Source organism: Chiloscyllium plagiosum, chromosome 16, assembly GCF_004010195.1.
Source record: "Chiloscyllium plagiosum isolate BGI_BamShark_2017 chromosome 16, ASM401019v2, whole genome shotgun sequence".
In the NCBI taxonomy this organism is placed as follows: domain Eukaryota; kingdom Metazoa; phylum Chordata; class Chondrichthyes; order Orectolobiformes; family Hemiscylliidae; genus Chiloscyllium; species Chiloscyllium plagiosum.
This window is the reverse complement of record NC_057725.1, coordinates 39,349,497-39,360,045: the sequence shown is the minus strand read 5'-3', so window position 1 is coordinate 39,360,045 and position 10,549 is coordinate 39,349,497.

Genomic DNA, 10,549 nt, shown 5'->3' with positions numbered 1-10,549 from the left:
CATTCACACATCAATTACCATATCACTAAAAGACTTCCACTTCTGGAAGCTGCTCAGCTAGAGAACAGTGACACAGTTAATAGGCTTTGCCAGATCATTCCACCATGATTCAGTATCGTGCAGATGGACTATCATTGCATGGCAAAGACAGCTTTGTGGTGACAATCTAAACGACTGAATAAAAGATATACTGGTAACTGATGTGTGATGTCAGTATACTACGTCACTTGAGAATAAGAGGCTATTCAGCCCATCCTGTCCATGCAGACTCTCACCAAGAGAAGCTCAGGTAGTCGCATTCCTCTGCCTGTAGACTTGAAACTGTTTTTTTGCAGCATCTTATCTACGAGATTTGTACAATAAGAAGAAAAATTTCAGGGAACGCTTTCAGTCCCCACATTTAAGCAACAAACAGAAGCCAACAAGAGGCCCCAGAAACGAATCACAACCACAGAAGTAACCTCCTGTGCCCCTGCATACCTGAAAACAGCAGCAACGTTCTTGACATTTCAGAGGCATGGATCCAGAGGTTGGCTAGTGGCAGAGTGACATCACCGACACAAGACACAAGGTGAAGCAATAATGATGTGTGATGCATCTGGGGCCATCTGAAAAAAAAAAGAAAAATGTAGAACTTCCACGTGGCATGGGAAAATAAATTTCTGGTCACAACTATAAAATAGCATTTGTCTTATATGTCACCAAAGTGTATTAATAAATAAAAAGAGGAATTTGGAATAACACCTCACAGCAATACCCAATAAATTCAGGATAGTTTTTGCTTGAGCAACATGCTTTGCACCAGAGAGGTTGGCAAGTTGATGGCTGTTTTGGAAGTTCAACAGTTTTTTTTTCTTAACCAGGAGCAAAAGGTAAGGCCTGCACTGAAGTATAATTTTGTGTTTGCCATCTCTGGACAAACCACAAGAAATCATTCATAGATGGTGAAGTAAATAAAGAATCATTGACCTAGGTCATTGTCTCTTTTTTCAGAGACTGTAAGGACAAAGAAGAAATAATTTCAGCAATCCACAGCATATCATTTGGTGCTTCCACAATAGCACAACAGGTGGAAATGTTGTCGAGACATCTTCAGCAACTTCAGCAGGATCTGTAGGACTGTGAATGTTTCTCACTGCAGTTCAATGAATCCATCAACATGACCAACACAGCACAGTGATTCTTTGTTTGTGCATGGTTTTAAAATATAAAACAACCACCCTTTTGTCCCTTAAAGACAGAATAAGGGGTGAGGCTATCTACAACAAGATCAAAAGGTACATGGTGGAGAAAAACATTCCAATCAAGAAAGATTTCCATCATTGCTGTTCATGCACCAGCTGTGCTTGGCCCAAGTGTGGACTTTATTGTATTTTGCAGAAATTATCTTGATTTACCGTCTTTTACCAATTATCACTGTGTAATCCATCAGCAAGTATCAGCGAGTAACGTTATGGACTTCGCTCATCGAATGAAAGTTATTATTAAGATTGTAAACTTAATTTGAGCAAGAACCCTCAGCACCACTTGCTTAAATTGTTAATTGATGCTGCCTCTGGTGAACTAATCCTCCATGCCGATGTGAGATGGTTAAGTAAGGGAAAGTCTCTGCAAAGATTTTTAGATTTGATGCCTGAAATCATCACTTTTCTTCCGCCAATGAATGAAATATGGAATGAGTTTAATGTATGTTTATTCGACATGAGTTCCTTACAACTCCTGAACTGGGGTTGGCAGGGAAAGGACAGAGATCTCACACATATGATCAGTGCTGTGAGTGCATTTAAATTGAAACTGGATCTGTGGTCCTCCAAATTAAAAATTAAATTGGAGTCTGGAGAAAATACCAGAAAAATATCAAATATAAAGAAAGGTTGTTGCACCTGGAAAACTTTGCATTCCTAGTGGAGGAACCCAACAGGCAATTTCAGAAAATAGATATGATGGAACAAATCATCTTGTTTGTCTCAAATCTATTCCTTCAAGTAGCCATTGGTGGGTTGGCTTCCAAATTCTATCAGGTGGAACTGATATGGAGATCATTATTATCTGAAATGACATGGAGCTGGAAGTCAGACTAGTTAAGTGAATTTTGGAGACTCACAAATGAAAAAAAATGCACTCCCATCATCCTGTGCTTTTAAAGTTAAAGTTTACTTTGACTGCAAATACCTCTCAGAGACAGCATTCTCTCAAATGAAGATAGTCAAGATCAAATATCACACTTGCCTCATAGATATCCATTTGAACAGCTAGCAGTCTCAATTAAAACCCAGACCTCAAGATACTGGCAGATAATCTACAGTTACAGATATCACATTAAGAATTGGTGAGTAGAGAACAAAATGAATAATTTTATATGTATGTTTTAGATTTGTTTAGCATGAAAAGTACACTACATATTTTTCTCCATTTTCTTTGAGGTAGCCCATGTCTTGCTCTTGAATTTGAAAAGTTATCTTGTACTTAAAAACATTGGAGACTGCTGCTGTACGGAGACGTTGCATCATCACGGTCCCAATTCAGACGTCTGTTGCTCAAACCTTTTGGTACACAGACAATGTGGCAGCAACAATGAGGACCTCTCCCCCTAGCCGCCAGTCCCTAAGAAAAGCAGCATGGCATACAGGGTAATGGTGAAGTGAGCATCTCCTGCACCTTGTGCAGATCACAGGACTTTGAAGCTGATTGCTATTTTGTCAACTGGACTGAATCCTTCCAGATTATAAACCAAGGGTTATGCATCACAACCATTCATAGGACAGATTAGTAATATTTAATGGTCAAAAACACTTGAGGCCAGGATTTTTAGTTGATACAGTAAGTCAATGGGCAAGGTTCACATACAGCATTTAGTAATCATAGGTCTTTTTCACCTTTTCTGTGTTGGTGTTGCTCAAAGCTCTTGCCCTTTGAAGGGTCTCACATTGCATGAAAGTGGAGCCCCTTCCCTCAGAGAATGAAGCACTTACTCCACCCACTCTCAGTGTGACAGCAGCTACTTTCATCTCCATTGGGCATTTGCGATCTAGATGGCATTAGAAGGAAACAGCTGTGAAGCTGTGAGATAATAGTAGCATGTCCACCCCCTTGACTGGTGACTATTGACAACTATGACAAGCTTTGATTCTGTGTTAAACAGGAAGGCAAGACAGAAGTGCTATGGCAGAGGTAATAACTGGCAAAAAAGACAAGTTAAGGCAGGGGTAATATGAACAGTGAAATAGGCACAAAGTAAATGACCCCTAAGAGAGCCCGTGAGAAGTCCTGAGATACAGCTTGTTTGAATCCATGTGTTGGGTGCCTGTTCATACATGTAATGTTTCCTAGCAGCAACATTGTAATTAAAGATTACAGTGGCTTCCAAAGTGTACCTTTGAGATATGGAGGTGTATGGAAAGTGAATGAGAGGTGGGCTAAGAAGATGTACTGAGGCTGGTACATATCTGATGTCAACCTTTGTGGACAGGGGGAGCAGGCAGTTGCTGTCCATGCAGCATGCCCTCAGAAGCTGGGGTCTGCTGTCCAAGATGGCACCCCTGAAGAGTAAGCAGTGAGATGGAATTGTTGCCATCTAGTTTCTACCTGACCATTGGGAGAATATTATTGACGTGAGGTTAGGTATTTTTGGCATTGCTAATTCATTCAAATGAAAGCAAATAGACCACTCATTTCTTACTGTTGAGACTCATGTCTCACTGGTCAGCACTTGGTTGAAAAATCAGACTTTGCTTCCTCAATGTTGAGAATTTTGTTCTGCCAATCTCACCATACTTTCTTAACTAAGTCTCCAAGGCCCATGTTGTCCAGGGACTGGGAGGAATCTGCCCAATGAGTTAATTTAGTAGTGACTCGTTGGTTCCCACAAGTAGTTCCTGGTCTGTTGAATAAATGCGGAGAAAGTGAAGACCGCAGATGCTGGAGATCAGAGTCAAGAGTGTGGTGCTGGAAAAGCACAGCTGGTCAGGCAACATCCGAGGAACAGAAGAATCGACGTTTCGGGCAAAAGCCCTTCATCAGGAATGATGAAGGCCTTCGCCCGAAGCATTGATTTTCCTGCTCCTCAGATGTTGCCTGACTTGCGGTCTTTTCCAGCGCCACACTCTTCACTGTTGTGTAAATGCGCCTTTCCAGTAGATGGTGGTGTTTAGTTGTAATAGGCTTGAGGGATTTTAGCATGACCGTGTATTGTATAAATGCCACCTGTAGGTGGTGCAAAGAGCACATGTGCAAAAAGGTGATCAAGCTAAATATTTCCCACACACCTTTATTACAACGGAGAAACCAGGATTCTAGCAAATGTTAAATTCAAGTGAAAATCAACATTTGGCTGTTGTATTAATTTGAAGAATGGCATGTGACTGTGATGATTTGGAGTTGCCGGTGTTGGACTGGGGTGTACAAAGTTAAAAATCACACAACACCAGGTTATAGTCCAACAGGTTTAATGGAAGCACTAGCTTTCGGACCGCCGCTCCATCATCCTCCTACAACCACCTGATGAAGGAGCGGCGCTCCAAAAGCTACTGCTTCCAATTAAACTTGTTGGACTATAACCTGGTGTTGTGCGATTTTTAACTATGTGACTGCAAGATGGGGATCATATTGCAGGTTCAGCCCTGTTCAGATAGAACTGATGGCTCTGAGAAGAGCCTTTGGATTTGGGTTTCTATAATTCCAATTTTCTATTTCTTAACTCCTGTTTCCTTCACTGATTGTTTCCCATCTGGTGAAATCTTTTTTTTAACCACTTGCCCAGGGGTTTTTTTCTTAGCCATTTCGAAGGAGCCAGAGGCAGCCTGTTCCTTTGCACCAAGCAACCTTTCTTTCCTTCTGATACTAAACCTGACCTGGGACTGGACTATTTACACATCAACCTCAATGCCAACAAAAGCTTTGTTTGTTGAGGCTAAGGATCCTTGGATGCTGCCTGACCTGCTGCGCTTTTCCAGCAACACATTTTCAGTTCTGATCTCCAGCATCTGCAGCCCTCACTTTCTCTCAAAGAGGCTAAGGATACCCCCCTGCAATCACAGTGATCTGCCACTACCCTATTGCTAATTCCCAGTCTTGATGAAGGTTGCGAATGCCAGGAGTCACTGGTGCTCAGGGTTGGTGGTGATCTTTGCTACCACCTTGCTATTTGTAATGTACACTCGGTTTTTCAATGGCAAAGAAAATTTTGCCCTAAAACTCCTGAAGCCCAAGTCAGTAGACATGGATGTGATAGGACTTCTGTTTGCTGTACCCATCCCAAATCTTAGGTTCAGTTTATTTTATGTTTGGTGAAAGTAGGAGACCATCCATTCCCAAGCAGGCGTCAGGATGGGTTTTCTCTTGTGAAATTTTCCAAAGGGATATTTTTTGATTTTCATGGTTTTCTTTCTCAGTCGCACTATCTCTTAGATTCGATGACGCAGAAACATTGTAATATCACTGCCTGCATTTGTGTTGAGGTTTTTTTTTGAGGATGTTGTTTGTTAGAAAAGTAAGACAGCACTTTTGCAAAGATTTTATATGTATAAATATATATTAAATATTTAAATATTGACGACTGAATTCACTTTTTCAGTTCTCTCTACAAGCTTCTTATCCCATCCTTCTGTTTGCTGACTTTCCAGGCTGAAGCAAACAGGTAATTTTTAACCAATGACTTATCTCTTTCTTTTTATCTCCTGAAAATTACCCAACTTTGCTTCTACTTAGCTTATTTGTTGCTGAAACCCTCATTCATGCCTTTGCTGACTCCAGATTTGAGTATTATGCCTGGCTGTTCTCTTACATTATATCCTCTGTAAACTTAAGATCAGCCAATATTCTGTTACCAATGATCTACTTGCATCAAGTCCAAGTTACCAATCAGCATTGTGCTCATTGACTAATATTGGCTGCAGTTTCACAAGATCTTGATTTCAAATTTCTCATCCATGCTTTCATTACCATCCATGACCTTGCCCCTCCTTACCTTTGCAATCTCCTCAAGGCCCACAATCCACTGAGATTTCAGGGCTCGTCTTATTTTAGTCTCGGTCATCCCTGAATTTGCTCACTCCATCACAGGTGGGTGTGCTTTCAGGTGACTAATCCCTAAGCTTTGGAACTCCCTCCCTAAACATTTTAGTTTATTTACCTCATTTTTATCCTCTTTGAAGCACAGTTAGAGCCTATTACCTTGACTATACCTTAGGTCATCGACTCTAATCCCCCCAAATGTGAATTTTACCTTTTAATTTGCCAGACATTTTCATTATGTTAAAGGTGTTGTATAATTGCAAATTGCTGGTATAATTGCATTTTCGTTTTGGATTTTTGGCATCAGTTTATAAAAAGTCACTGAATTAATTGGCAGTAGAAAGAAAAATAATTATATGCAGTCAAAACTGCGAACAGTAGTAGAATAGGAGAGATTAGATTAGATTACTTACAGTATGGAAACAGGCCCCTTCGGCCCAACAAGTCCAAACCGACCCGCCGAAGCGCAACCCACCCATTCCCCTACATTTACCTAACACTACGGGAAATTTAGCATGGCCAATTCACCTGACCTGCACATCTTTGGACTGTGGGAGGAAACCGGAGCACCCGGAGGAAACCCACGCAGACACGGGGAGAATGTGCAAACTCCACACAGTCAGTCGCCTGAGTTGGGAATTGAACCCGGGTCTCTGGCACTGTGAGGCAACAGTGCTAACCACTGTGCCACCGTGCCGCCCACAGATACAGTGATTGTGTGAATTAGCCCAAGAATTGTAGATTTTTTTAGATGAATCATTCAGGAAACTGAACACTGACAAATGAAATTTAATGTATGAAGAAATATTACACCTCAGAAGAAATGTAAGTGATAAAATTGATAATAATTATGTCCAGTCAATGCAAAACAGTAAACAATAAAGTTGGATTCTGTTGCCAAAACAGTGAAGGCAGGTTGTGACTTAAACACTACAAATCTGAAGTTAGCAAAGACATGAAGTAAAGTTAAAAAGTGACTCATGAAAGCTCAATATAAGAAAGGGATTTTTAAACTGCAGCAGTTAGTAAGGAGCAAGGGCAGTGTGAGCTAGTGTGAGAGGAATGAGTTCTAGTTCTTGACATACTGGCATCAGTACTGCAGTAGAAAGAAGCTGTTCCAGTTGGAAAGGCTTCATTTGGACCATTTGGACCGTGCTGGGATCATCCTCCTGGTGAATCAAATAATTAGGCACTAGAGAGCGCTTAAAACAAAACAGAAGTGAAGGGGGTTCTGAAGAAAGGATACAAAGCAAAGATTTACAAAGCAAAATGATACGGTGGCATTGTGAGGCAGCTACTTAGCTGATGTTTTGGGACAGGAAGAGACAAAGTGTACAAGCGTTAATAAAAGCAGCAAAAAGGGCCAAAGGAGAAAGGAAATTGTAAAAAAAAAGAAAATTAATGGCTCTTTACTTAATGGTACATAGTATACAGAATGAAATAAAATGAATTAACGGCACAAATAATGTTTGATTTTATAGCCATTACAGAGACTTGATTAGGAGGAGATCAAAGCTAGGAACTAATGGTTCCAGAATACATGACTTTTAGGCAGGAAGAAAAGGATTTTGGGATAGCTTTATTAATAAAAGATAGAGTAAGTACGATCACAGGAAATGATCTTGTATTGAAAGATAGAATCCATATGAGTAGTGGTGAGAAACAGCATACAGAAAAGACACTGGGGTGAATAGTTTATAGGAACTTGAACAGTAGCTATACCATTGGACATAGAATAATTTAGGACGGAACAAGAGCATGTAAAAATGGCAGTACATTAATCATGAGTGACTTTAACCTTCATCTAGATTGGAAAAATCAAATTAGCAGAGGTAGTCACAAGAAAGTGCATTAAAGCAGATTTAATAAATGATCTCAAAGTAAAAGGAGACTATGAGTTTGAGAGTGAGAAGCTTGGGTTGGGGACACCAATGCTGAATTTAAACAAGGGTTATTATGAAGAAATGATGCAGAGTAGCTGGATGGACTGAGAAGAGGGGTTTAGCAGGAAAGGTGATTGAGGAACAGTGGCAGACATTTAAGGAAGTATATTAGCACCCATCATGGGAAAACCACATCAATGTGAGGTGTTGCATTTTGAAAAGGCAAATCAGAGCAGGACCTATACACTTAATGGTGGGGTCCTGGGGAGTGTTTCTGAACAAAGAGACCTTGGGGTGCATGTTCATAATTTCTTGAAGGTGGTGTCGCAGGTAGATAGGGTAGTGAAGAAGGTGTTTGGAATGCTTTCCTTTATTGGTCAGTGCATTGAGAACAGGAGTTGGGATGTCATGTTGCAACTGTATAGGACATTGGTTAAGCCACTTTCGGAATACTGCATTCAATTCTGGTCTCCCTGCTATAGGAAAGATGCTGTGAAACCTGAAAGGTTGCAGGAAAGATTTACAAGGGTGTTGCCAGGATTGGAGGGTTTGAGCTATTGGGAGAGGCTGAATAGGCTGGGACTAATTTCCCTAGAGTGTCAGAAGCTGAGGGGTGACCTTACAGAGGTTTATAAAATCATGAGGGGCATAGGTTGAAGGTGACAGGGGCAAGTTTTAAAAAGGACCTAAGGGACAACTTTCTCACGCAGAGGGTGGTGCATATATGAAATTAGCTGCCAGAGGAAATGCTGGAGGCTGGTACAATTACATTTAAAAAGCATCTGGAAGAGTACATGAAAAGGAAGTATTTAAAGAGATATGGGTTGAATACAAGCAAATGGGATGGATTAATTTAGGATATCTGGTCAGCTTTGACAAGTTGGGCTGAAGGGTCTCTTTCCATGCCGTACATCTCTATGACTCAATGACTAGATGCCAAAAATTCTTGACATGGAAGGCAGAGTCTGGAGACCTCTGCTCATCACTTCTTCCAATGGACTCCCACATTGGACATCAGGCGCTACTATCTCAGAGCAAGCTCCATGCTCCCCATTTCTAGGAACATTGCCTTCCAAAATATTCTAACCTCTAAGAACTCTAAACACTCATCTCCACCCACTTACAATACACTTCTTCACTTCAATGTGCACCTCACGGTACAATTGCAGTGATCATTATAACGCTGCTGCAAGGACACTGTGTGCTCAGGGACATGCAAGCAGCTTATAAACTGAATCAGGCTGCATCTCCAGACAGTTTGTTTTCTATCATTGTCATCACCCAATCTGGATGCTCTCAGCAGTCCTGCCTTGCCCTTTTATGCTTTTCTTCCTCAGCCAGAGTTATACCAGGCTCACAGTACTGCTGAATTACTGTGTCACTTAGCACAGACACAAAACCAGGAAGCTTGTCATAATTGTCAGCAGTCCCATTTAAGTCAAGAGAGATAGCCTTCGCTCAGTGGGTCTCAGCAAAGTAAGTCAAGGACAGCCTCTGATACCCAACCAGGGGCTTTTAAATGGCTAGTCAGTCACTGCGGGCAGTCAGAATTGGAATCAGAATCAGAATCAGGATCTTTCCTCATAATGGGTGAGGGGCCAAATGTTGGGCAGCCCACAATCTGCCTTGACTCTTCCAGACCTATTGTGGGCTGTCTTCCTCCTGGAATGAGACAGAGGAAGATATTACGGGAATGAAAGTGGGTGACACAGCTTTTACTTTTGATGCAGGTTCGGAGGTGGCCTGAGTGAGTAAACAACACAGAGAGCATTCAGGATGAGTCATGTAAGGGTTGTAGTAGGTGAGGGAGTGAGTGAAGATGTTACAAGCCCTGGTGAGGCAGTAGAGCATAAGCCTTGTTGGGAAATGGTTACAGTTACAGAGAAATAATGTAGGTATCGTAGAGAAGATAGTGGCACTAATGCTGGCAGATTGAAGAGGTTCACTGACCTCCTCCCTACACTGCTGCACATTCTTCAAGGTGGCTGAGACTGCACTGACCTGGCAGCAACCTCAGTCCAGGCTGGTATGGTCTGGAATTGTGCCTTCCACTGTTGGTCCTGGGAAAGAGGACATCCCAGCTCTGCACCACCTCAGGTCCCTGCCCACAAAGTTTGGTGTCAAATTCCCCTTGTCTACCATATCCAAGGCAAATGTTAGGAATCATGATTATCTGTTCAGCCGCACTGCAATCTTTTAAAGATGGAGCTGGCATCGGGGATGACTGTGAATTCTGGGATATCCCAGTAGTGGCGAGTTGTTCCACGAACAGCACATGTTAAGATGATGCTAGAATTAAGCAAGAGGAGTGACATGCAGTGGAGTAGATCGTTAATGAGGCTTGGTCGGAGATTTTGCAGGGCCTTGCAGTGAGAAACCCTAAAAAAAACTCAATGAAACTGATACTTAACCAAAAAAAAATCACTGCCAAAGGGAATAGGGAACTAGCAGAAAAATGTTTAGTGTCTCTGCTATCTCTCTATTCCCCATTATAAGTTCCCCTGTCTCTAACAATAAAGTCCCCACACTTGTCTTTAGTAATGTCTTCCATTTTTACAAACCTACAGCAGAGTGATTTTGCAATCTAATTTTCTGTTTCTCACAAGCTTACTTTCATATTCCATTTTGTCTTTTTTAAATTGGTTTCTTGATCA